We start from the raw sequence: 27834 nt of genomic DNA on the forward strand, positions 1-27834 counted from the left end.
ACACACACACACACACACACACACACACACACACACACACACACACACACACACACACACACACACGTATTGATACAAATGTATATTTTTAGACATGCAAACACACACACATACACACTTACACACTCACCCTAAAATTTCCACAAAATCATTTTCATCGTGGGAAATGTTTTTTTAACTTCCCCCAAAAAAGAAGGTGAGACCCCACAATGTGACTGTGTAAAAAGATTCATATTCCCATGGCGTGAGTAATAAAAGTTCACACACACACACAAATATGCACCTGTGCTTCAGACACTGAGAAAGTTCAAGTCACGTGGTAATACGTTACCATGCAAATATTCAATTTTCAAAACATTTTTTTGAGCCTTTTCATGTTAATTCTGTTTTTCTTCTTCTTTTTAAATCATACTAGCTGAGAGTGTAAAATGTGCCTTTGTGTGATTTCTTCTTGCTGACAAGTGTCAGGCAACAAATGACACCGATGCTCCATTGATTGGACCTGCACTCTGCTACTTGGGTCAGGATAAAAGCGTATTATCTCTTGTGAGTACCAGTAAAGCAGTACGCTACTTGGCCCGCTCCTCGCGCTTTCACACCATAATGGAGACTCAAAAATGTGTACAAATAAGCTTTGATCAAATGAATAGATGTAAGCCTTGAACAAGCATGCATTTGTCCTCACATCTCACCCTGGCACACACATCAGAGGTACAACCAGTGGTACCTTTCTGATAACCAGACCTGCGCTGCAAACGATAGGTCTGCTGGCCTAGGAGGCAAAAAAAAAAAAGCTCATCTCTTTATTGTGCGATCCAATCGCTCCTGAGACAGAATCCCCAGATAGTTCACCTGCATCTATTCAAGCTGGTGGGCACCTGTAGACAAAGAATCATATCTGCTGGGAGTGGGGCGAGGATTAACTTCTGCAAAAGAAAAGACTGGGACTTGGGTGACTGTTTCCTTGAAAACCAACTCGTTTTGGCTCCAGGCGCCCTTCTCATCCTCTTATCCTCTCGTCTATCGCTCCCATCTTCTGTCCCTCAGGACTGCACCAAGGGAGATAAGTGAAAAAAACGCATGTAATTGGAGGGGTTTTGTGTCTGTGCAGGTGTGTGAGTGAGCAAATCGCTCTGTAATGTAATGTAACATGTTCAGTTACAGTTCCCTATGTCTGATGCATCTTTCGATTTACACACTTATTAAGCCTTGCTGCTCCATTTACAGGTATTGTACTTGTTCTTAAGTGTATTTGTGCATGCATGCAGTATTGCATGTGTGTGTGTTCCAAGTCAAAGGCTTCTTTGATCTTTTAAGACTCCACTGAGACAGGAGCTGTAATATCTACCGGTGCTCTATTCTGTGAAAGGTCACTCGGGGGGTGGGGGTGCAGGGAAGGTCTGGCCTTGTTCCCTGTGGGCCTAACGTCACTCAGTACACTTTTACAAATCCGCTAAGACCCTCTACGCTTGAGGTGGCACACCAGACATGTGCTCTGTAGTGCAGTTGGTCAGCGTTACTTGAAGGAATCAAGCAATAGGTTTGTGCACTCTGGGGTTTGTTTTGTTACATTACAAGATCAGTAGCTTCTGCATGCTGGCAGGAATCGTTGCCTTTGTGTGACTTCAAATATCCATTTAGCACAATCCATGTGCATCCTTGTGCACATTAGGGTGTGTGAAACTGTTAATAGTTGGATTTTGCATGAAGGAGCAGCATGATGATTCACACTTGCCATGTGTGTGACCTCAGGTTTACTTCCTGTAACCACTTGGTGGCACTGTGGCTGAAATTCGATATAGAAATTTAGATTTTTATACTATGACACACACGCACATCAGTATGTGAATATAGGGAGTACCAGCAGTGTTTTCCCACTTCAAGCACTGGTTGTCAAAGCTGTTTAATGTATATATGTGTATGTAGCCTGTGAGCATACATGTATGTGTATTTTCCCACATGCTAAAAGTGATTAATCTTGATACCGTTCCACAGTTTAAAGCATAGCTTATCTCAAGCTCTCTCTTTCACTCATCATGTTAAGGAGGGAGTTTATTTTCTCTTTTCTGTGCTCAGATTAGCCGTAATTCATTCAAGTCCAGGGGAGATTGTGTTGAAGAGTGTAATATTTCAGCCTCTTTGACCTCTGACTGATTTCAGCCAGCAGGGCTCGCGTGTCTCAGTGATCATACACAAAGCAAATGGCTGCTATTAACGGATTTGTTTATGACCGTTGGTTTAGTACTTGAAATATGATTGTATGTGCCAGAATATGTTGACACATTCAACATACCTGAATTTATGGGTTGACAAATGATGAATTTCCCTCCACATCTACTCTGGCGATCTCTGACAAATCTTCTTTATCAGTGCTCATGTAGTACAATGCCTATTCAGTGCTTTGACTTCTTCTAACCTTGGTTTCTGACCTTTTATCTGTGTGTATCTACCAAAGGCTCCAAGTTAAATCATCTTGGAATTTGGGATGTATAGAAATAATATAGCAATAATTAACTTACTGTGATGGGTACTACGTGGGCATCATGGGCCTATGTTCATGAGTGTGACTCTCTCATGTCCTGTTCAACCACAGACCTGTTGTCACACTGACAATATTACGTGCTACACCCTCTATCAGCTGTATAAATAACTAACAAGAACATTTTCACAGTGTGTTTGTCAGATTTTAAGGGGTCAACTCTATGAAAGATACAGTTGCCCGTTAATGTTTTGTTTAGTTGGTTTTCAAATATCCATATTTATTAGAGGAGAAAAGAGGCAAAAACACTTTGGTCCTGTTTGTCTGTGATAAAGTCTAATGTGGAAGTGTTTGATGGCAAGCACACATCATTATGTTGTTTGTGTGTATGTGTGTGTAGTTATATATATGTACGTATATGAGTGTGTGTATGTGTGTGTGTGTGTATGTCCAGTCATTAAATATTCACCAGACAGCGTCATTGTTTTTGGAGGACTACATATGGGGTAATTAGAGCAATAGTTTATATCTACATAAACAACAGCCTGCTGGTGCAGAGGGACTGAGCTTTAATGTCAAACAGACTGAGACAGAGGCATTGTGAGTGTGTGTGTGTGTGTGTGTGTGTGTGTGTGTGTGCGTCTGCATATTTGTCAGTTAGTGGGGGATGAATGTACGAGTTGTACGAATGCATGCATGCATGTGTTTGTAATGTGAAACAGGCAATGTCAGTGTAAGCGTGTGTGTGTGTGTGTGCTTGTGTGTGTGTGTGTGTGTGTGTGTGTGCACGCGTGTGTGTTTTGGGGGCTGGGGATATGGGGGGATGCCATGTTAAATGCGAAACAGACAGTGGCAATGCCTCAGTGGCACATTGGGAACAGCGTGACCATTTAAACGACCCCCTGGAGAACTAAAGAATCCATCCCTAGCCACTGGTTATTGACTGTGAGTGTGAGTGTGAGTGTGTGTGAGTGTGTGTGCAGCTGCAGGAGATCTGAAAGGTCAGGTGATGCATTAGTGTTTGTATGATACCAGTAGGACTTTTAACACTGAAGAACACAGAATAATTGGGCTTCTTTGACCAGGAGATCATGATTGTCATCACTTTAAACTTGAACCCTATTCATTACTAATAAAATAACGATATGAGAGAAAAGTTGAGAATGCAGCTCTCAACCCTTTGTATGCACAGCACGTCAAATACCTTGCTTCACTTGGCTGTCTCCACGAAGGCTTTAGAGAAGGAAAATGTGTGTATTAGACAATGAAACGTTTGAATACGCTACAAGTCAACAGCCATAATAATTTCAGTGAAGTAATTCTGCATGTGGAATGTGTAGGACAAGAAGTTTCACAGTTGAAAATATAGAGACAAAGGGCTGTCTGAAGGCAACATTAACATGCTCAAACATATTACAATAATAGTCTGCGTGTAAATGGATATTGATATATTTTTAATGGATGAGCATACACTGTTACTGCATCCAAATATCCCTCCAAAAATACTCCACCAACCACTCCCTCTACCTCTTTATACAGATTTTCCTCACGTTTCATTCGTCTCATGTGACGTCCTACTTTCATGTGGTCATAACAACTAGACCCACTAGATGGCATCAGTCACTTTTACATCTACGGGTCTGCTGGTTCTTCTAGGAATGAAAGACTGACCTTTCATATACTGCTGTTTTTATGTTACATGTTGATTTCATTGTTATTTTTTACCAAACTCTCGCGCAGGTTAAGATGAATGACATCATTGTGTGATCGCGCTTCTTTACATGCCTGGATTGCAGCATTGTTACGGTCGCTGGTGAAGTGATGTTTGTATCTAAACTGGTGAAGGTCAGCTCTCCTGTGTGCTGTCTTTCAGGTGTCTCCTACACATTTAGTCAGTTGTGTGTTGCATGTTATTTGATAGACGTGGATGCAATTACTTGCATGTTACGTGTGTTCTTGGGGTTGAATGTCTGCAAAATGAGAATTTGTTTAATTGTACACACATGCTGATACAGTGATTACATTAAGGCTTTCTGCTAGTTGCATCAAATTCCTTTCTTGCTGAATTTGGCAGATATAAAGAGGTTGTACTCAGTATGGTCCGTGTGAATGTGTGTGTGTGTGTGTGTGTGTGTGTGTGTGTGTGTTCGACAAATGCATTGACATTTAACTTTTGCCATCACATCTACAAACACCTCCTTTCAATGAGTTCTCAATGCCCTGCATGAAACAAAACCTTTGTCAGCTTGGGAAAATCCCACCACAGCAGCCTCATCGATATAACTCACTGACATTTCATGGCTTTCCAAAACCGTTTGCATCATAGGAAGAAGAGTGTGTGTTTCTTTGTATCATAAATCTTTTTTTTTTTTTTTTTTTGCATACTTTATTTATGGTTGGCAACCTGACCACTACAAATTAGATTAAACCTGGGTGAAACAGAGAGTGGGGTGGGAGCGCTTAAATTCAGACCATAAATCAAAGTGAAACTGGAGTTTCCATTTTGTTGTAAAAGTTGACAGTGCTGTTGTCCTGTGGCGAATATATGGAGTTCGTTTTTATCTCCACCAAGGAGGTTGTGTTTTCACCTGCATCTGGTAGTTTGTCCGTCTCCCTTTCTACCGGATTTTGCAAAAAAAAAAAAGCCTCAATGGAAGGGTGTAGCAGGAGCCAAGAAAGAAGCATTAAAATTTGAAGCAGGTCCATTTAACATATAATGAAAAACAGCGTTTCACTGTATTGGCCTTGGTGGAGACCTGTAATCACTGAGTGTCTTACTGTCAGCAAGATTAGACAAAAACTACCAGGCGGATTTTCAGAAAATTTGGTTGAGGGTTCATGGGGCCGATCTGATGAACATCAACACATCCTTTTTCCACTGGCTTTGGCGGAGACCTCTCTACAGAGTGCCAGTCTAATTTGGGACGCTATGACATTTTCGATCTTCGCTCACAGCATTTACTATCCTGCCTACACCGACATCATTCTTGTTTATTATGGCCCAGGCGCTGACCAGTGTGAAGGCTCTATTCAAACTGAAGGAATTCCTCTTCCAATTGTTCATTTTTTTTAAATGGATTATACAAATGCTTTAAAACTAATGAGACTAATTATTGTGTCTACTGTCTACGTCGCGTCTCTTTCCTTTGCCACTCTTGTCTCATCATACCAGTGTGTCAGGTGAGCAGAGGCATTTATTCTCCAGGCAGACCTGGCTCGCCCAGAGTCAGACCAGAATGAGCCTGCGGCCAGATGCACAAGTGGAAGCGAGGGGAGGGGAGGGCTGGGGGTGACCCTCAGCTGGAAATGTGAGTTGAGACAGAGAAAGCTAAACTGAGAAAAACAGTAGAGTGGTTGTGTATCCACGGCCTTGAGGGCGTACATGCAAATGTGTACTTTAGGTTTCTTTTTAACTTTTGGTGGAAGACCAAACAAGATTAAACCACAGGAATTATACACAGTACTATGGATGAAGTGGTTTTATAAAAAAAAAAAAAATCCAGAAAGTAGAAATATTCACATTAATATGAGAGATCTATCCAAGTAGGAGAAAAATGTTCAAACCTACGAAACTGTTAAACAACATGAATCAAAATCAAAGAAGCTTCAATGACTGCAACAAATCAGGTTTCACTATTTGGTTGTCCAAATTCTGCTTTTCTTAAAATCCACACTGATTATGGATTTAAACAACAGAAGTTTTTGTGTGTCGACATGTTGGAGGCATTGAAGGATGAATTGTTGGGCTTAAAATAAAAAGTAGGAGTACACGTGTTAAATGTAACCAGACAACGCAAACACATCACGCCTCTGGCTTCGGTGAGAAGAGTGGCGGGTAGGAAGTATGAATGTGAATCACAAAACACAAAGAGAGATGGAGTGATGTTAGCTTAGCTGCTAATAAGCTAGCAACAAGGCCTGACTACCAATCAGAATTTTCCATCAACATAAAAAAGTGTTACTGCTTTGATTTTGAAGGCAAACTCACTGCACATGTGATATTGTCTGCATTCTTCTTGAACATGTTGAATAGGCCATGTTGGAAAATAGTTAAGTTAAAAAAGGTTTCAGTCCTCTGCTGTTGACATGGAGAATGCAGTGTCACACCCCTAGCATGTATGCATGTATGTATGCGTGCGTAGTAGTACGTACTTGGTTGCAGTTGTGTGTTCGTCGTATGTGCATAAATCATGAATCAAAGATCCTACTGTGGCTCAATATCATGAAGCTGCCATAGTGACCTGCAAGTATGCGCCTGATTTAGACGTTTATTCTGTTTGGGTTTCTAAAGAAAAACCCAACTGCTGCCGTGCAAATTGGAAAATACTCTTCAATATTCTTGAAATGTATAATGCAATGAAATTTCCTATCTGGAACACACACACAAAATTACAGAAATCATACAACTCGGCATATTTTCATTCAGTCCATTTATGCATCTGTGAGATGTGTGTGTATCTGGCTCCATACGGATATAGTAATAATGTACTTTATGAAAACACCCTACACACACATATGGAGCTCCTTACTGTCGGTTGATTATAATGATGTTGATCCTGGAATTGAAGCTTCACTCAGTGCTGCTCGGGGTAAAAGCGTCAGCAAAAGGCATAAATGTAAGCACTAGAAAATTACTGTTTCTGTGCTCCTGCTGCCACTCTATACACAAACACACTCACATCCCCCGCTCCTGCTTTCCCTGATCATCCAAGCCCGGCGTTTTCATGCCAGAGGAAACACTAGCCCTCACCAGCTGGCCACCCTGACCACCAATCAGGTCATCTGCCTCATCACGCACGCACGCACGCACGCACGCACGCACGCACACTTATATGTAAATATGTGCACTGCAAACACACTGACACACTCACTCACACCCTCAGGCATAAAAACAAGCACGGACATTACAGCGAGCAGACATGTACACATAAACAGTCGACATTGTCAACACTCTGGTATAGAGAAATGCAGTGTGTGTATGTCTGCAAAGGTGCGGTAAAGTATGTAGGTATGCAGGTATACAAATCACATCAGGATAATATGCTTTTTGAGAAGCACCGGTGAAATGAGAAGCTCTCTTTCGGAGTCTAAAGGCCACCAGGGAGCTGGGTATGGCTGCGAGTAACAACAAGCTCCAAGTCAGCATTCCAACCTCAGGGACCTCATTATTTATAACAATGCTGCATTGTAAATATATGAAGTATAAATAGAAGTTTATCCACCTGTGTACTGATAAGTCCACAGAATCTGTGATGGAGCAACATTCTTAAATTACTCAGGATTTACTCTACGTGATAACGTGACTTCACAACTTGTAAGAGTGATAGCGAAAATGTACTGTTGTGTATTTTTTGGTCATAAATAATTAGTTTAAAGAGAAAGTTCAAACTAAGTTGACAGAAATAAATGAATACAAAATAAAATACCTCTTAACACCATATTTTCTCATGACATCTGTTAAAATGAGGTACCAGCACCAGGGAACCAATAAAAGTAAAAAAAAATCCTTTTGTTATGGGTTCCTGGTTCAAAAGCTTCTGGCAGCGTTTTTTGTTTGTTTTTTTGAGCAAACTTTATTTCAGTTTTATTTTTTCATTTACCACAGTGTTACGCTCTCTAACTGCCTAGAACCTTGAGGCAACCCCGCACAACCGGCTGTCTCACTCTGCCCACAGCACAGCAACAACAGTGATAATAACTTTGCAACGAGCTTCCTGGTTCTTTCAGAACTGATTCACGGGCCAGCTTTCAGCTGAGGCTGACAACACACTTAATTAAAATTAGGAAAACAGCACTTGAAAGCCTGGTTCCCACTTCAAAGCCTTGCATTTAATCTTAATACACTGTGTGCCACCACCATGATGTACAGTATTAAGGAAGTTGTGGCAACTTCACATATTTTCTGGGAGAAGTAGGCTATGAATAGTTGGAGCTTCACAACAGAACTTGAACCACTTGAGGTTTTGCTGTTGATGGGGGAAACACTCCTTTATTTTCTCTACCAATGACTGTGTGACTCTCAAATGGTTTACTCCAGATTGTGAAGTATTTAAATTCCAAGTACAGCAAAAAAAACAGGGATACTGGTCTAAGTGACATAGTTTCCACCAGTGACACACATGGTGCAAGAGAAACACAACTCAAGTTTCACATTGGTGAACTGCTCCATAAATTTTACTAACCACTTCTCTCTTCATCCTGAAACACTGTTTTGACTGTGCAAAACAATGGGTGAAATTCAATCACCACACAAGTCACATAAAGCAGAAGAGCTGGTTTTCGCGGCGTGGCTTTTCTCTCTGTTTCGGTTCCAAGTCTGACCAGAGTTCTGGGTCTGATTTCGATCTCCAGATACTTCTGCAGTGGACAGGGCTTTCAGTGTCAGGGGGAAAAGAGCTCAATACTGAGCAAAGAAAAAAAAAAAAAAACATTGCAAGATGTAATCAGATATGCCACATGACATTTTCTTCTTCGGAACTCTCACACACACAAAAATGGAAAAGCACTCACATGCACGCGTATGGATGCAAACACAGAGTACACTCCGGCACTCAACATGAATGTGCACAATAACCCACAACTGCATGCACTGTCTGCAAGAGTACCAGAAAGTCATGGCCTTTTATACGTTTTTTTTTTTTGGGGTGCAGACAATCCTTCACTGTTTCCTCTACTCTCCTAATTGGCTTTACCCAAACCCAGCCCACAGACCCGAGTCAGAAACAATTAAAAACTCCATTTATATTCCTGCAGCAACCACATGAGCTCTCACAGTGTGTTTGACTACTCACATAGGCCTTCATCATCTGTGTGTGATTTTAAACTTCAGGCCGTTTTCCATATTTATTTGAACGCGGCCTGAGTTGAAAGGATTGAGGGTTGAACGGCGAAAAAGCACTTTTTGATCACACAAATCATCTGTAGCTCGTCCAATGTTATCTTTTAAATAAATATCGGATTTGGAAAATATTAGCTTTCTGAGTGGCCCGTTTATTGTTTGACTTTTCTGAGGCTCAAATTGGCAAAGAAAACACTTTGACTGTTACATTGTCATCAATGATTGAAAAGCTTGGGTTTTCTCAAGGGGGCCTGACAGATGTAATAACCACGTTTGACAAATAAATACCACCCCCCCACATCCTAACAAACAGAGTACCTCCAGTATGACTCGGTCCAACCCTGCACACGAGTGCTGCTTTCCAGGCCTTAATAACAATTTCCAGTGTATACCACAAAAGTATAAATGAATGCATACCAAGGAAAAACACTGGAGAACAAAATCAGTGTGTAACCAAATCCAGCATATGGAAATAGATTCTTATCTGAGTCCATTTGGTCTTTGCTTTGAACGTGTGGAGTAGTCGACTAGTTTAATGACAGCAGTGGATCTAAATAGGATGTGGCAGCATCTGAATGTTAAGATTTGAGATCAGACTGTCAGCATTAGAGGAGCGATGACAATCACGACCTTTCCTGCATCGTTTGGATGCAGAGCTTGTAACATGTACCAGCGAACTTCCTGCTGCTGGAACAACAAGAACAAAAAAAAGATATCTATGCCTGATTATATTGTACCTGAATAAAAGCCCCGGGCCAATTCATGTGAGATTACTAACTTATACTACAACTGTACAACCTGATTGTGTCTGACAGCGAATTTCATTCTCTGTAGAGGCCATAAAATTTGTGAAATGACCCCATGCTTTTGTAAATAAATGGTTTAACAACAACACACAACAGTTTTTTTTCCAACAAACACCAGGCTTAACAGCAAGAGGCGTGTTTCATTACACCTGGTTTCATGACATAAGTTTCATCGTTGATATTTTCCTTACTTTACTGAATCAACATGTCATGAAACATCTCTTAATTTCTGTCTCTTTAAGCACCCCCTCCCAAAAAGCCCGCTTTCGTCTGATTGGAAGCCCGCTGAGATGAAGCATTTCTGTACTTAGGTTCTTCGTCAGGCCCTGAGCGTTTAGCTTACAGGGTTTACATTATTATTTGAAACTTTGGTCACGTTTAATATGAACATCTGACACTGTAATATTATACATGTGATAGGACATAAGGAATTGCATAACCACATCCCCTAATAGCCATTTCCTCACCGGACACCCGCTACTTCAGTGTATCACAGCTGCTCTACATTTCAGTCAGTTTTTTTTCCTCAAGGAAATGTTCTGACTTAAAACAAAAACCAGTTGACAGCAATAAAAGTTTTGCTCTTCCAAAGCTTGGAAGCTTCTAAACAAACTGAGCAACTAAGACACTGACGACACAATAAGTAAAGAAACCAAATGATAAACTAGAGCTGGTGTGTACATATGCATGAGGGTGTCTATAATGTATGAGGTGTTTGTGGAGACGAGCTTTGCATGCCAGGGGCCACAGCAGGTGCAGTGAGTCTCTGGAGTGCCGTATCCTGGTGTGTGTCGAGTGGGTAGGTGGTTGGTATCCGTCCCCCTCATCATCTCAGCTTTCTGCACCTCTCCTCACTGTCGATATAAATAAAAGCAGACAGCTCACTGTGGAGCAGCAGGGAACCTTTGGAGAGGAGGCAAGTGGCAGCGCAGTGGTTTTTCTCTGGTTATCTAAGGACACTTGATCTTATTCCTAACTGCAGGTCCTCCTCATTAGACATTTTAACCTGATTAGAATTCAAATGGCTCAGTTTATATGTATGATGTGGGAGAGCAGCGTGTGATTTAATGTCCGTCCATCCATCCATCCATCCATCCATCCATCCATCCATATTCTATACCGCTTATCCGTTAAGGGTTTTAGAGGTGGTTTAATGTGTGGTCATGCATGGAAGGGTGGCATGCATCGTATAGTTATGGTATGGTCAAGGTTACACTAATAGCTTGGTAAAGGTTTGGGAATGTTTAGATCATGATTAAAGGGGACCAACCTTTACTGTTGGCAGGAGACAGCACACAAAATCCAGTTTAAAGTACAAAAAAATGCACTATTTTGTAGCCTACTTATTCATCTAAACCCTTTTTTCAGTTGACAGTATTCCTTATGACCAAAATGCAGGGACTGTTGTGTGACCCTGTGAATATAGACAGAAGATGATAAATTCTAATTAGTGAACTCAACTGAAAAAGAGTGTTTGGTACAGCTCACCACAGAGTTTTCTACTTTAGGAACAACTGGCTTGGCTGGAAGGTTAAAAGGATGGGTATAGATCTTTCGCTTAGTAGGCAGTTGGCAAGAGATCCAGTGAGCAGGTGGTGAAAAATGAAGCAAACAAACATAAATGGTAGACGTAATGAAAACAGCACAGATATTTCAGGCAAGCATAATTTCAACCACAAGGCAATATAAAGTTGTGTCTTTATATTCCGTGTTGAAATAAAACAACTATTTATCAGGAGCAGGAAGTGAGGAGGTGTAGGAGAGACACTCAGTGATGACAACTGCAAAAGTGTTTAAAAAAAGTTGAGAATTTCTTAGATAGAGCCGTGTCTTCCGCGACAGTGCAAGATGAACCTCCAGGATTTGCAGAGTAGTTCTACAGATGTATACATGGTAAATAACCACGCTTACTATCCGCGCATATGCAACTAGTTGGAAGGATGTAATAACGTGCTTCAAAAAGCCTGAATCCCATTACCACAGACACAAGAAGAGACAAATACTGGCACCCTCTTGAAGGTAAGATTATTAAATTGATTTTTGCTCATAAAGATAAGTCATGTCTTACTTTCTTCGTTCTACGAGTACAACAAGCTCTGAGGAAAAAAGGCTAGCAACAGATGCAAACAAAGATGGCGACAAGATGGCCTCGGTTACTCACACTTGACATGATAACAGGTATTTTCCCCCCACTCATATTTGCCACTTCTCGGCTCTGTCTTCTTGACTGTGATGTTTGAGTTGATGCTTTAAGGAGAACTTCTTTTTTGTGACTTGGACCCTATTTTACCAACATTTTTTTGTTGAATTCAGCGATGGAAATAAACTTTATTTGGAATCCCTTGGAACAAGGGCAGAGCTGCTTGCAGCCTCAGAGCACACTATAAGCTCATCTAACGGGGCAACTGACTAGTCAGACATGACCATGAAAGGTTAATTTTTTTCACTCTGACAGGCTCAGATTGTTATTATAATTGTCTGGCAACATAATGGAACATAGTTTGGAAGATGGGCCCAGGTTGTAAAAAATGAACTTCCTCTTCAAATCTGCTGGAGACGCCAAGGACAACCCTACACTCCAAGATGGTACCACACTGGTTGTTGCAGATTCTGGTGTCCTTTCACACTTAAATTACACCTTGGATGACTGACTGTACAACTCCATGTCCCAAGAAACAATTCTTTTAAATAGATGAAGACCTTTCATTCTGCTGCACCCTACCTTACCGCAGCATCCCCACTTGTGGAAATCCTGTTATGAACTGTTAAGAGGCTAGCATACCCCCTCCTCTTCTTCACAAATCTCTTATCCACTCTTCTCCCACCCCCACACCTTCTTTTCCCTTCTACCCTCTTCTGTCTCCCGGAGTAATGGATTACAAGTCTCCACTCAGCCTTTCCTGTCCTCAGTGAATCATGGGCCCCAAGCCACAAGTGGACTTAAGGGGTCTGTGGGAAACCAAGGGGAAACTCCAGATATTGGGTTACTGTGTTCTTAGCTCCAGATATGATGTAGTGAGTGTGAGTATGGGTACATAGCAGGGCCATCCAGTATCCACCCATTCATCACCGGGTGAGGTCGGGAAGATGGAAGGAGAGACAAGAGGGTGATGCTGGAAAGACTCAAGAGAGGAATACTCCAATATTTCCACTATATTTCTTGCAGACTGAGGTGTGCATGAAGTACTTTTGTGTACACAACCTTTATATTGAATTGCACCTCATTTTGCACAAGCATCACTTTTGCCAATAAGGCTTAAGAATCTATCATTAAAAGTGTTGTGATGCTCTCCTTTCGTCTAACTCCAGTTATAAGTCAGTGATTTTTACAGTGAATCCTCTTTAGAGTACCTAAACTAATTAAGAACTGAAACTGCATCAAGGACAACAAGCATCTGTAATATGACATTAATTCAGATGCAGCTGGATATCTGGCATGACTTAAATATAATCAACATCAGAGATCCCTGTCATGTCCGATGTGAATTATTTGCTGGGCCTCCCTGCTGTTAGTTGTGTCTGCAGCGGCTGCCTGTGGTTGTGTGGGACACCAGGACTTCATTGGCTTGATTCTGTCTTTGGCTACAGACTCCTGCAAATGTCAAGCTCAAAGCTAGACGCAGCAGTAGATTTGTTGGGCGGCGGTAAAATACTATTACAGTGAGGACAGCGCTGAAAGCTAGCGTAGCTGTAGTTCATCGTCTAACGTGTTAACTCCCCTTCTTCATCCTTGTAAATCAGACTAGTCAGGGGCTTAAGTGCCTGATTCAGCCAAGGGACACACCGGTCAGACATTGTTGAGGAGGAGGAGGAGGAGGAAGAAGAAGGGAGTACGAGAAGACGGATCGAGTTGTTCCAGCATATGAAATTTCCACAGTGAGTCTAAATGGTGAAATATGAAAAGCCTTTAGTTTTTCCATTCTCAAACTGAGAAATTTATCCTTGAACATCATCAATAAAATGACAACATCCCATAATCTTTGACAGCAGACCAATAATACAACTGATTCAACATAAATCAGTAAACCTGACAGGCATTCATGATACTGAAGAAGGTTAAATAGTGGAAAGATTGTTTAGTTCAATTCCTTCTTCAAGTAAGATTGGAAATATTTCATGTTTTTATTATATATCGTTATTTATTTTATTCTTCTTTATTTTTTCATTAATATTGAATAAAACCACAGTGAAAATAAAATTTGTTGTTTCACAAATATTTTAAGATAAAATAATTCCAAAATAATTAGTTTGTGTTTGTTATGAGATGCAAGTGATGCACTCAGGTACATAGACAGCGACATGACAGGTATACTGACAGGTTCTGATTAAAAAAATAAATTAATTGTAATTTGCCTTGTTCTGAATACAGCCCACACTGAGTTTAAGTGGTGGAAATATGAGAAATAGAAATCTTTTTCTTTATGAAAAATAATGTCAGAATTTGCATCGTAACCCTTTTTCCCCCACACAGAAGCCTGAATAGTCACAATTAGGTTATCTGTTGTCCTAATGATATTCAAGTTAATTACAGCAACATGTATGCTAACACTAGCGGCAGCGCTGTGATGACCCGTCCTGCAGCTAACACGCTCATTTTAATTGGCTGCCTGTGAGAGGAGTCATGCTTAATTCCACACCGGTTTGCTTTGACTCATCCACCTCTATGAAGGTTCTCTGTTCCTCGACTTGGAATTAATGAAACTAACCACGTTCCTTCCCGACATCAAATGGGCAGATACAGTCTGAAGTGCCAAAATCTCTGTACCAGCAAGTCCTTAATGAGCTCAGAGCTGCCGTTTTCACCTGACTCCCCACTATTTATTACCTGTGGAACATGTGAAATAATGAGTTGACTCTCAGATTGGGGGCAGCCACGGTCTTTTCATCAGAGTTATATGAGTTGCATCACTTGATTGTACCCGGCAGCCATATAAACCTCCGCTACTCCCGAAAGATTACTGAACCTGGTAAAGGACATACTGTGTGAGGAGTGGCCAAATAAGACACCACATATGATTATCACTTTCAGGATTATTGGAAGTCTGCAAACATAAACAAAAATGAATGCAGTCAATATTTAAATAAAGGACATGATAAAATGTTATATTTCAGATTTTAAATTAGTTGCAGTTTTTGTCTCTCTTTCTGCTTACCAGAATCATGATCATTACCTCAGAGCACATGCCTTTGTTTTGGAAGGGAGCAAAAAAAATAGGGATGCACATATTTTGAAGGATGCAGTAAGGTCATTTATCGTATTTATGACTGTGTGCCAGATAAATAACTAAGATGATGACATTGAAATGTGTCAGATGGTAGCTGAAAAGGCTGGTTTCATTTTGGCCCTGCAGTTTGGGAGTGTCACTGTGACATACTGTATGTTGTAAACCTTCGCCTGGTGTCAGTGTGAAAACAGGCTAATTTTTCTTCCCCCCGCATACTGTTGGTAGTAATATAATGTTATATTGCATTCAACATCAGAGCACGTAACAGCAGCCTTTTTAATTCTGAAGCCACACAAATGTAGAAAACAAAGATGTACTTAAATATACACTTAAGCTTGATTCTAACATACAACCTTTTTCTCAGTTATTTTGCATTGTTAAAAGAACTCAAGTGCATGCATCATTGCAGCACATGTAATAGCAGTAGAGCATTTGACTGAACCAATCACTTTTTCTGTAACTCTTGAAGGTTATAAAGTGGATGGCAATGAATTGTGTTCTCCAACTTTCCTTTGCAAAGGCATGCAGCACCTTTACGAGCCAAAAACTCACTTTCTCTCCTTCATTGGCCACATTAACTGGCCTGCACATTAAATTTTTGGCTTGGTGTCAATGAAATGCTGTAAAATAAATGAAATCAACTAAATTAAGTTCGATTTGCAAGACTTGCCCTCTACAAAATGAACAAATAAAGCTGTTGGAATAAATTAGCATTTCTGCAAATGGTCCCAAGCACTCTTTGATATTAAGTGTCGTGCAAATGTACTTAAATTACCACAACAAATGCATTTACATTTTAGTCATCTGATATCTCCTTTGAAATGACCTGCATTGAGTCTAAACGTGAAGAGTAAAGCTAGTTTTCATAAAGCCAGACAACAGAAATACAACAAATCAACAATGAGCAAAGTAAACTAAACACATCTTCTGTTCCTTCATATTAGACATTCCTCCCGGGTTTGGGATTCCCCTGCATCCACCATGGCCTTCATAGAGTTTTAATATGAAGAATGGCCAGTGTGTGAAGCCCTGATGTTTCCTATGTGCTGCCCCTGGTTAAACGGACAGATGTGTAGCAGGAGTAAATGAGGTGCTGAAAGAAGAAACCCTGCATTTTCCTTCTCACTCCTACCTTCAACCACTGACATATTAAATCATTTGCTTTCTTCATCCCCCTTTCTTGAATGTCATGATCTGGTTATCATGCTCAATCTTAAAAATCTGCTTTCTGCAGAGTGTACAGAGCATCTTTTATTCTCTACAACACACAGACACACACACACACACACACACACACACACTAATAGTAACTTGTGTCTGATGGTGACAATATGTTGAAATAATGGTCAAGCACAAGTGAAAGCTTTCAACTGTTGTTACTCCAGCTCATTACTCAAAATCATACACAAATGATCAATGTGTTAAATTAATAATCTTAGTTAAGAGATGAGATAAATTGACAGAAATGTCAGTCAACTGTTTTGTAAACACCATAGAAATCAGAAAAGCAGTCTAATCAGCTGACCTGAAAGAAGCTGGGAAGCTTCAACTGGAGTTTGAGGTTGCCATAGTGATACTAACTGCTTACTTTATATGTGACAAGGGTTCAGCTTCAAACTTATCATTCTAAGACTGTAATGACTTCAACTGTCGCTTTCATATTGTGGGAGAGAGGAAACTCTGCTAAACATATAAACATGATATAAATCAATTAATGGGAGTGTCAAAAATAGGCCATAGCAAGTTCAAAAAACCTTAAATTTATCATTTCCCTCCTGAAATTTACTCTCAGTCAATGCTTTTGTGCCTCTTTCAGCCTGTATTACAGCATCTGAGCCGAAAAGACTGGTATATAGCAAAACATAATGCCTTTCCACATGATTAAGGAAAATGAAGTCACATATCATAGCTTGCCTGCGTACTCTGCCAACTGGCAATTGGAAAATGGTCCATGACCCATTTCGCAACTCAGTCTTTTGGAAAAGGTAGTGCAGGAATTATCCTGTAATTCATCTTTAAAAAAAATTCAAATAAAAAAATGTAATGTAATGACCTAAAAATTTGAACTTTGCTACATAAGTGTGAAGTATATTGTTAATTCCAACAGTGACAATCCAGGGTGGCTGACTACAACTGCAGATCTTAAACAACCTACACCATCTCTGACATAAAGAAAATGACGTCTTGCTTTGCCTGTTTCGCCTCAAAAACCCTGCACGTCTTCAGGTTCTTGGACAGCGTTGGCTTTCCCCGGAGCCAACGGTGCAGCAGGGGGGCAGCTCGCCTCCGCGGGAGACGTCACATTAATAACACAGTGGAGTATTCTGCCTCCCCTCGTTCTGCTATTCGCTCACAAGCAGAGACGGTTTCATTTTGTTTCGTTTTGTATTGCAAAGGACGTTTGGCATCAATTAATCTACCTTTTGTCTTAGGTTTAACTTTTTGGAATATAATAACTCCACATTTTCCACTCTAAATCAATCAGAAATTTAAAAATTGTGAGTTTTTCAGAATTGAAATTGTACTTTGAAATGTAATCCCATAAAATCAAATTGAAATGTCAGATCTGAAAGATCCAAACTTAGAGAAGCAATCTTTGATGATGCCAGCATGAAGTGAAGCCATCATGGATACATACAAGCTTCATTGGTTCCAAGTTTGCTTTGTTAGTTTTTCAGAAACGAATCAAGATTGGCCTTTTAGTCAGAGTGAGTTTTTCTTTTGTCTGGCTCTTGTGAAGCAGGAATGTGCTTTAAACTGTCTCATCAACCTTCTGTTTATCGGCCAAACCTTTACTTAAGAATGAATATAAAAAGGATAAATGTTGCACATGTAGTCCAAGTGTGAAAACTGTTAACCTGAGTCGGGGTCTTGATTTAACCCTGTGAAAGGCGTGTTCAGTCCAACTGCACCTAATTCCATTTCAATCAGAGTCTGGCCTGCCACAGTGGCCTCGACAGCCAGAGCAGCCTGAGAAATATGTGCCTGGACTCGCCTAATGACATTTTACACGTGATAAACTTACACTTGGATACCATTTACCACTACAGGGAGCCAGTTTGAGAATTTGACACTAAATTTTACGAGGCCCAGGGTAGTTGCCTTTCTCCAAACTGCATTTACCAGAGGCCTAAACGAAGCGAGTGATAAAGCTTTGTCAGTGCAGCATGTTCAGCCAATGGTCAGCACTGATGAAGACACAGGACACCAATGCAAGATATAATGGTTAATGTCGTTCTGTAGGTCAGAAAACTGTATTGTCAATGAAAACAGCTTCTTGAGATTAAAATCGTTGAAGTAAAACAGTATTTTCAACAAAGTTAAGGTAAAACATGCTGACTTGATGTGTGATGGATTCAACAACTACCCCAATCTTAGTCTCATAATACTGGACGCTGCAAATCTCTGCCTGCCACACCTCTTACAACCTTACAAGAAAAGATGCACACCCCCAGGTGTCCTCCACAGTGAGACAAGCAAAACAATTTGTAACATGGATAGAGCTTTTTAGAGTGTTTAAACTTATTCAGATTTTCATTTTGAAGTGACTGTGCTTCGCCACAAACGTGTATGTACACGACTGCTGCACATCATTGACGTGCCGCCCTAAAGTCTTTGGTTCTTTGTAATTGTTTCCACCCACTTCCAGCAACAGATTCTTCTTGTCTCTACAGGCAAAGCCCTTCGAGTCTGACCCCTGAGTCTGGACTCCTTCATGTTTTACCAATAGTAAGCATCGCCCGTCATGTGATGTTGTTGAACCAGGGAGGTAGTTCAGGCATGAAATAAACTTACAACTGAAAGGCACGACTTAGAAAATCACACAAAAAAAGAAGCAACTTTAAATTGTCCAGTTTACAAATAACTACATTAAATTCAGTGACTATTGCACAAACTGCAGTGAGACTGGGCTCAATGGGAATACTGTATTAGTTGTTAAGGGACAGGGCAGTTTGAGTTTTGCAAATATATTGTAAATTATTATAGAGGCAGGTGGAATTTCAGCCTAATTTTGTGATTATCCTTAGTAATACAGGTGCATACGTACACATTTTGTATGTTCATTTCCAGCTCAACTGCAAATCAACAAAAAGAGCATGAAAAACAGCAGAGAGAGAGAGAGAGAGAGAGAGAGAGAGAGAGAAGAGAGAGAGAATTGAGTGCACAGGAAAATTGACCCCCCAAAAAGCTGCCATTGTCAATGATGGATTCTCCCCTAATCGAAACAGTTTGCCCAGTTGCCCAGCTGGGCTTCATGTGCTTTTGATTACTCTCCGCCATTTAGTTCCACAAAATTACATGCTGCCTAATGGCCTTTTAATGGTTATAGGTTTCTCTGCTCTTTAATGAGCCTGCACCAGTTGGTTGCTAATGCCCTATGGAAATTTGGCAAACGTCCAGTGTGGTTAACTATATTTCCTGCAAGTTTACAACTTTGTTGTGTGAAATCACAAACAAGGTGGTTGGGTGTGAGGTGTGGAAATGCAGCTTGTTTTGTTTTAAGGAGGCAATCTGCACAGCTCCATAAATGTGCTATTAGGCGTTTGATTGTTTGCACTCTTGTGCTCCCTGTGATTCTTTGGAGCTGATAATGTGCAACTATTCCATCTTAACACACACGTGCAAACGCCACACAGCACGCTAGGATAACACACAACAGAATGCCAAAACATCTCTTTTGTCACTCCCTTTTAAATCTACGTGGAAGAAGTGGTGAAGGTGAGACAGTGCACTGACCGTAATCATCACCATTGCTGATGTGTGATTTTTATCTCTGTGGCACGTCTGTTTTTGTGACCTTACGTGTGTGTACGTGTATCCGTGTGTTTGAGTCCTAATGGGGATGTTAGCAGCTGCTTTCTGATGAGTGCCTGTTTACTGGACCTAATTAAGCAGAAAACGGCCACACATCTCCCCTGCTAAAGTAGGACCCCAAACAGATGGCCCGAGGACCCGAGAGGCCGTCTGACACTTTGCCCACCCTGGATGGTCACTCAGCAGCCAGTCAGAAAAAAAAGAGGCCTACAGTACTCCTTTCAACACCATCCCAAGATCATTATCATGCCAAAAGTTGCCATCTGATAAAAAGCCATATTAGTAGAAAGTTTGACACACATAGATATATTTCACTCTATCTTATATCTGTAAACACATCAACCTGACATGATTAATATTCGGCTTTAGAAGAAGAACATACTGTACATAGTTCCACTGAAAAGTTGTAAGAGTGAACGTCTGGTTTCTGTTACGTTTTTTGCTCATCTCTCGGGGTTATTCCCCTCTTTAAGCCCTTCTTCAGAATTTTGACAGGTCTCAAGGAAAAACAAACTGCCCCATTGCCTCCAGGAGGAACTATGTGATATGTCTTCCGCTTTGTTATTCTTCATATTGCTTTATCAGTCTGGAGTCTGACAGAGGCTTACCTGAGGGGACGTGCAGGACTTTTGCCGACACTAAATGGATCACGGAAGCAGCTCGCTACATGCCTGGTTGATGAAGACATCACCGCATAGCTATGCACAGGGAGAGATGACTCCCCACACCACAGGCACCGTCATGTTTTCAGGAGTTACAATGGTGAAGTAGGGAGCCGACACTAGATCTAATACTTTTATGACCTGCATAAATGTACATAGCAACTTTGTACGAATGTATATTTTGTCTTTAAGAAAAGAAAACAAGTAGACTCAACCTGAGATGAATGGTCCTGTCTTACTAGGATTATCAATCGGTAGTCTGGAACCCTACTTTGACTGGAATATCTTTGTGTGTGTGTGTGTGTGTGTGTGTGTGTGTGTGTGTGTGTGTGTGTGTGTGTGTGTGTGTGTGTGTGAGTGTGTGTGTGTGTGTGTGTGACAGGAGCGGGTGTAGCAGTACTCTAGGGGGCAGCAAGAGACCATGTAGGATGAGCGGTGGTTGCAGGATTTTCTAAATAGGTTGGGGAACAGTGGCTGCGGGTTATATGAGGGTGGCAACCTACTTTAGGTTGAAGGCACAACTTGCATTTTTTAATTTTCTACCAACTTTGATATATCCATAAAAACATAAGATAACAAACGGATAAACATCTATCCAGCAGTGAAAAAGGGGCAAGTTTTTTTTGTTAATTGTTGGGAGGGTGACCAATCGTTTTTCAGGGGTGGAGCTGGACACTTCACCCTGTCGGATGTTCAGAAAGGAGAATTTTTGAGGGCTTAATGTTTAAAATAATAGAAATTGTTTAAACCCCTGTGATAGACTTGCACCATAATTTAGTGATGTGGCACTTGCCTGAGATATGAATAAAAGTTTAACTAAAAGGTAAGTGAATGAAACTTATGTTTGAATTTAAAAGAGAATTATGATTTCTTTACATCCATTGTTTTACTAAAAACCTATGACAGATGTAGCCTAGCTAGTTTTCTAGCTAATTCGTTTCACAAAAACAATCTACACCTGCTATAAAATAAATTAGAATTATAGAATGAATAGTGGACATTTGTGCCAGATGTATTCGATATGAGGTCAACCCTTCATTCACCAATTTATTAGGTGCATCTGGACATAAAAGAATGCAGTACAATATAACAGCCCTGCAATAAATAAACAATATATACTGACTGGTCTTCCTAATACTTTGTCTGTTCCATTTAGCAATATGCATTCTATATTGCTAGACTTATTTGGAATACTTCTCAGTACAACCTTGTACAGTACAACTGAGGTAAATCAATACCTCTGCATTTGAATTAAAACGGAACATAAACTAAAGTCCTCATGCAGGGAGGCTGTTGTTAATATACTGCACTTTACATGTATCAACTGAATCAACAAGTGCATTTAAGTCCATGAAAATCACCTTCATAAAGATAATAAGAGCCGACCGGTATTGTAGGATTGTCCGCTGTCAACGCAGTAAACTGAGGAGCTCTGGAAACCCGACTCTGCTGTTAGTGGGTTCAGGGATGAACAAGCAGGATTAGTGAAGGAATGATAAGGCTGCTGAACACTGTGAGCTAGTCTTGACTCTCTAGCCGCTGCTCAATATGCTGTGTTTTAACATGATGTTCCTGTGCTGTGTGTATACCATAAATCACTGTATATAAGAAGCTTGGAATAGCACAGGGTGATACCAGGCTCAGCGGTCCACTGTCAGTGAGTTAACAGGGCATATGAAGGTAATGGCACATGACCGTATGTGTCTTGTAAGGGAAAATACGCTGTTGGAAGTTCACATTAGCACTGGGGCGAAATTGTTTTGAAGTTTTATAAGGGTTTGGAGCAAGTGTAGCCTAATATACTTAAATTCTTACTTGCAAATATAAAGTGGATGACATGCCATAAACTGATACTGAACATTCTGGAAGTGTGCAATTAAATGTGAGCCTCTTCATTATGTGTCAGTCCAGCTGCACCGGTGTCTATCCAGAGAGATTACTTCAAGGATACATTTGACCTTTCCTGATGTAAACACTGCCACTGTTGCACCAGCCCTCTCACAAGTGCAAAGATGCCAACATAACAAACTATATTTGGGAGAGAAAAAAGGTCAGTGACACATGTCGTGACAACAGGCGGGTTTTGGCAAACAGCGCTGCCATAAACAGGGTGATCCGTGTGAAAATGTCTTGAGAGCTGCATAGGGATTTTAATTTGTTTGCTTTTATTATCTATCAGAGAGACAAGATGTCTGTTATGTGCTGCCAAATCCACTTGACATGCTCAAACAGCCCCTTGACCTTTTATACCCAGGTTTACAGCATGGAAACACAGTACAGTAGCCCATAATTTACCATATAATAAATGAAAGCCCTATCAAAGGGCAACCTGGGGCCCTGTTAAACATCTCAGTTTAAGACTCAAGGCTACAAATAGAGCCAGATTAAAAAAACGTCTCCTGAGTCAAAGCAAAAACCTGATTACCTAAATATCTCAAACTAAACAGTAAGAGCAGTGTCCGAGGTGCTCGCACAATGAGGATATTCATTGTCTTTCTTCCTTAATGCCAAGCACACATTAACCTGCTGTTAAAACTAATGGAACATCGTGGCTTGAGACTGGAAAAACTGGACATCATCCCAGTTGAGAATATATTTGCAAACAGTCAAACACACACACACACACACACACACACACACACACACACACACACACACACACACACACCGTTTTGCAGACTCAAAGTGACTCAAGCAGAACAATGAGATTATGTCACGTTTCTTTACACACATGCAGGGTAGTAATCTGAATACAATGCAAATAACACAGATCCAAATTGGAAACACTGATAAACAGCTCTGAAATTGACTACTGGTAATTGATCTCTGAAGGCCCAAAATCCAATTTTAAATTTATTTTTTCCATTTGAATCTATACAGTGGTCAACTAAATGCAGATTCAAATAATTCTTGCAAATCGTGTGAAACGGGCTGCGTGCAGATGAACCGAGCTTCTTAAAGCTTTTATTAAGGCAAATTTTAAAGCTATGGTGCAGCACTTCCGTCTCCATCGTCTGTCAGTTCAAAGTATCGCCAACACCTGTTGACAGGTGCTTAAATCTTACGCTCCGGATGTTAGCATTGACTACCGAAGAGTGGATGAATGGTTTGAGCATTACATAAGCCCTGTGAAATTATTTGACTGTCAGATTTTACATCGATGCAATATAACAAAGTACTTTACAAAAAAAAATATATAAATGCACAACAGCAAAGCCCAGTACAAACACTAGAGGGCACACAGAGAGCATTTAACTCAGCAAAGGTGAACTCGGCCGAACTCAATGCAGAAAAATCCCACATCTACAATGTTGATCCGACCTGCCTCAAAATGTATTGGGTTTCTCTTTGGCCCATGTTGCACCCCTCCACTAAATGTCTTGAATCTCAGCGACAGAGTTTTTATATAACCTGCCAACAGTCAAACAAACAACTAAGAGTAATCACATAACCTCCTTAGCAGGTGTAAGAAAGCAACTGTTAGCATCACAGGTCTGAATAGTGACACTCAAGGTCAAACTTCTGACTATCTAACTCAAGGTCAAACTTGCATTGTGTTACCTCTCAACAAGACATTAATAACTTGTATAACTGTGTGTTTCTATTGAACACAATACTCCTGGAAAGTGACGCAAATGCAGGCTATCTGAAAGTGGAGTGTTGAAAATGACACCTTGTGTTTTAAGGGTGCATCTTTATTTAGCAAGATGCTTTCCATGTTGGCTTTATAGGCTCAGTGCTGTCTGACTGGATCACCCCTTTTAGTTAGAAAGGCCATTAACAGCTACTGCTGTCCAGCGCTAAACTGTGCCGGAGGTAATGAAACCTCGGAGTCATGGCACTTATCTCCCGACGCTGTTGCAGCTCTAACATGGCTGCCAGCTCGGCCTCGTATGGTGTGAGAAGAACTCAAGACAGTGTGAAATATCAACGTTTCCATCTCCGCTCACAGTAGCAGTGCTTACCACCATCTTGTATTTTGTAGGGGTCAGTGTAGTGGTGGCTCACACGGGTATGTCTGGCTCTGTGTCCCATCATTCCAGGCAGTGTATCGGGTAAACATATACTCAAGGATTGTGTCTCTGTGGGTCAGCAGAAAAAAATGATAGAAGACATCAGTCATGATAGAGGAAAAAGGCTAATAAAACATTAACTGAAATTTACAGAGCAATAGGAAGGGATTACAACAAGTGAGGTCTGTTACAAATCTGCACACTGAGCACTGCCCCAGCAGCGTGGGAATATCACCAGTCACACACTCCTTGTACTGTAAAATGCAGCAATGAGTTTAATGAGAATTGTCTAAACTGATTTGGTAAATGTTTTAACGTAAGGGACATTTGTGTATTTGAAAATACGATAGACTACTGTAACTTTAAATGAAGATATAAAAACATGCTGTCAAACATGATTATACTCAAAAATGTCAACTAAGATGGTCACTTCACACACACACACACACACACACACACACACACACACACACACACACACACACACACACACACACACAAAGAGACTTATGTTGAACTGAACCCAGTGATTAAAACACTGTTCTGTTTTTTTTTTTTCAAGAAAATACTTGTACGACTAAATGAGGATGAGCTGAGATTTTGTATGGTTGAAGCAGTTTGACTAATGACGTCATGTTAGAGTAAGACCTAGCTTTGAGTCCAGTTTAAGTTTCTGACCAGCAGTTACCATTAGACAATGTATATCAAAAAAAGATAGAAAATATGTTGTTACAGCTCGTTATTCGTGAGTTTTATTTAGCAATAAAATAACCGTTTTACTTACCCCCCCCCCCCCCCCCAAAAAAAAAAAACGTTACAGGAAGAAACTTACCGCTGCGCCGCTCTCCATCCGGTCCGGAGTGAATGTATCCCTCTCAGAAGCTTAATGAACCAGCCTGGAACTCGAGTGACTCTAAGGCTTAGTACAATATAAATCCGTAATGACAATGAACGTCTTTTGTGAGTTTTAATAATTTTGTATTGGCCGTAAAACAGTCCCCTCACTTCTCGGTTCGTTGATTACGCCGACGTGTTGTATCACGTGACCCTGTCGACCAATCAGAGCTGTTACAGGAAGCAGGACCAATTAGTTTGTGTACCGATGTTCCGTTTTTTTTAACAGCAAGTTATACTTCTGAGGTTTTATGCTATACTGAAGTAGTGTGATTAATAATTTATCCTCCTACGCGTAATTGATATTCTATAACTAATATTTTAAAGTAATTGATTGCTTTGAAAGAAGAGTAAGTAGTCACGAGTAACTTGTGATTTTTTTAGTCTTTTATATTTGAATTTTTAAATGAGGAATGAAAGAGGTTATAAAATAATCTGGTGTGCATATACAAAGATAGTGGTATAAATCTAATATTTACTAAATGATTTATCAACCAGCACCCTCAATTTGACAGATGAAAACTCTGCAACATTAAAAGCGGTTTGATTTCAGCGCAGCCCTGCTGGCTCAGCTCTTGGCCTGGTCAGGAGAGGTGTTAAAGAGAGAAGGCAGATCTGTGCTGGCGTGAGTTACATGAGCTCTGGTACTTAGTGTGACTGAGGATTTGGGAGTAAGTAGGAGCAGAGTGATCCAGGGCAAGGGTGATGACTCAAGATGGATTTGCGACACAGAAAATAGTTTATACACATCCCTCAGGTGTTAGTTCAGGATTTCAGCTTCCTTCACGAATATGACTTCAAAGCTTATAACACTCATCTTTTTTACTTTTTAAGTGGAATTTTGTTTGAATGTATACTGGATTTTATTTCACTGTGTTAAGTAGTTTCATAGTTGAAACGATAGAGAAATTGTCTCGCTGAGTACTTGTACAACTACCCAGCTTCAAGAAGCTTTCCGAAATTCAGCTTCATCTCCATGCAGAATTTCTAAAAAACGTCATTTAAATACTTTGCATGATTTATTTCTATATGTACAATGAAAGGTAACATTTCTGGGAGCGGCTTGTTTAATCACACAATCCTCTTTCAAAACCCTCCATTTTTTGTTCTGTGGTTAATACCTTACATGCCATACTGCAATTTTTTTTGGCATATGAAAACTGTCTTGTCCTAGCTGCCTGTAAAAGCAATTTTTTTGTCACAAATAAGTGATATTAGTAAATTGGAAGTAGTAATATCCTGACATCATGGAGTCATTTTCAATATCGTACACATCAGAAGATGTAGACCTTAGCGTCTCTCTTTGCCGCATCAGCTGACAGATTTCTCTACTTTGGCACGAGGCAACAGCAAGACAGGTGGCAGGAAGTTATTTCAATAATAAGTAACAATATCATCATCTCTCACCCCTCGCACACAAACACACAACTTCATGCCAGCACATGCTGATCGCTGCTCAACGGGGTGTCAATGTATCCCAGCGTGCCATTTGGATGTCTAAAATAGACTCCGGCACAGCTGGGGCTACATGAATAGTGGGAGAAGCAGATTACCAGCTAGTTCCAGATTGCAAAACCTTATGAGCATGTGCTCCGCGGTCGTCACGCTTCATGTGGACCGTTTGGGGACGATGCTTCAAGTTCCCTGGCAGCCACGAAGGACAGAACAGCCATCAAGGAAAGCAGTGGCCTTCATTGTCTTCTTGACAACGTTGCACCTGTCTAATTGTTATGCACTGACGCTACCTTTGATCTGCACATGCTATTGTTAGAGCGTACTGACACTCCAGAGAAGGTAACCCTTGATGAGTAATTAGTTTGCAGGCATCCCACAGGGAGGCAATACACCCTATACATTAAGCAAAATGGGTGAACAATAATTATTTCTCTCATGAGTAAGAGATGAGATCATCATACCCTCTAATATAAAATGGGCCATCTTGAAAAAGTCTAAATAAACTGATTAAAATGGTCAGAATGTTTCTGGAAGATGAGAGCAAAGTCTTTGAAAGATAGAACAAATAAATACATGAAGGATGAAAGATGAAGAAATGTCTTTTCTCTCCCCCCCTTTTTTTTTGACATATTTTATTATTTCCTCTT

At 40.5% G+C, this 27834-nt stretch overlaps 1 long non-coding RNA gene across 1 annotated transcript in view; it reads right to left on the reverse strand.

The window, feature by feature from the left end:
- LOC147247248 (uncharacterized) overlaps positions 1-25880 on the reverse strand; it is a 39433-nt gene extending 13553 nt beyond the window's left edge. Inside the window, exons 1-2 of the long non-coding RNA XR_015109364.1 lie at positions 25671-25880; positions 24791-24907 (exon numbers count right to left, since the gene is read on the reverse strand). This is a non-coding gene — a long non-coding RNA (uncharacterized LOC147247248). The remainder of the gene's footprint in view (positions 1-24790; positions 24908-25670) is intronic.
- Between the last annotated feature and the right edge of the window lie 1954 nt (positions 25881-27834).

Source organism: Aulostomus chinensis, chromosome 16 (assembly GCF_037954235.1).
Source record: "Aulostomus chinensis isolate RoL2024-O1b breed Wild chromosome 16, RoL_Achi_v1.0, whole genome shotgun sequence".
Lineage (NCBI taxonomy): Eukaryota > Metazoa > Chordata > Actinopteri > Syngnathiformes > Aulostomidae > Aulostomus > Aulostomus chinensis.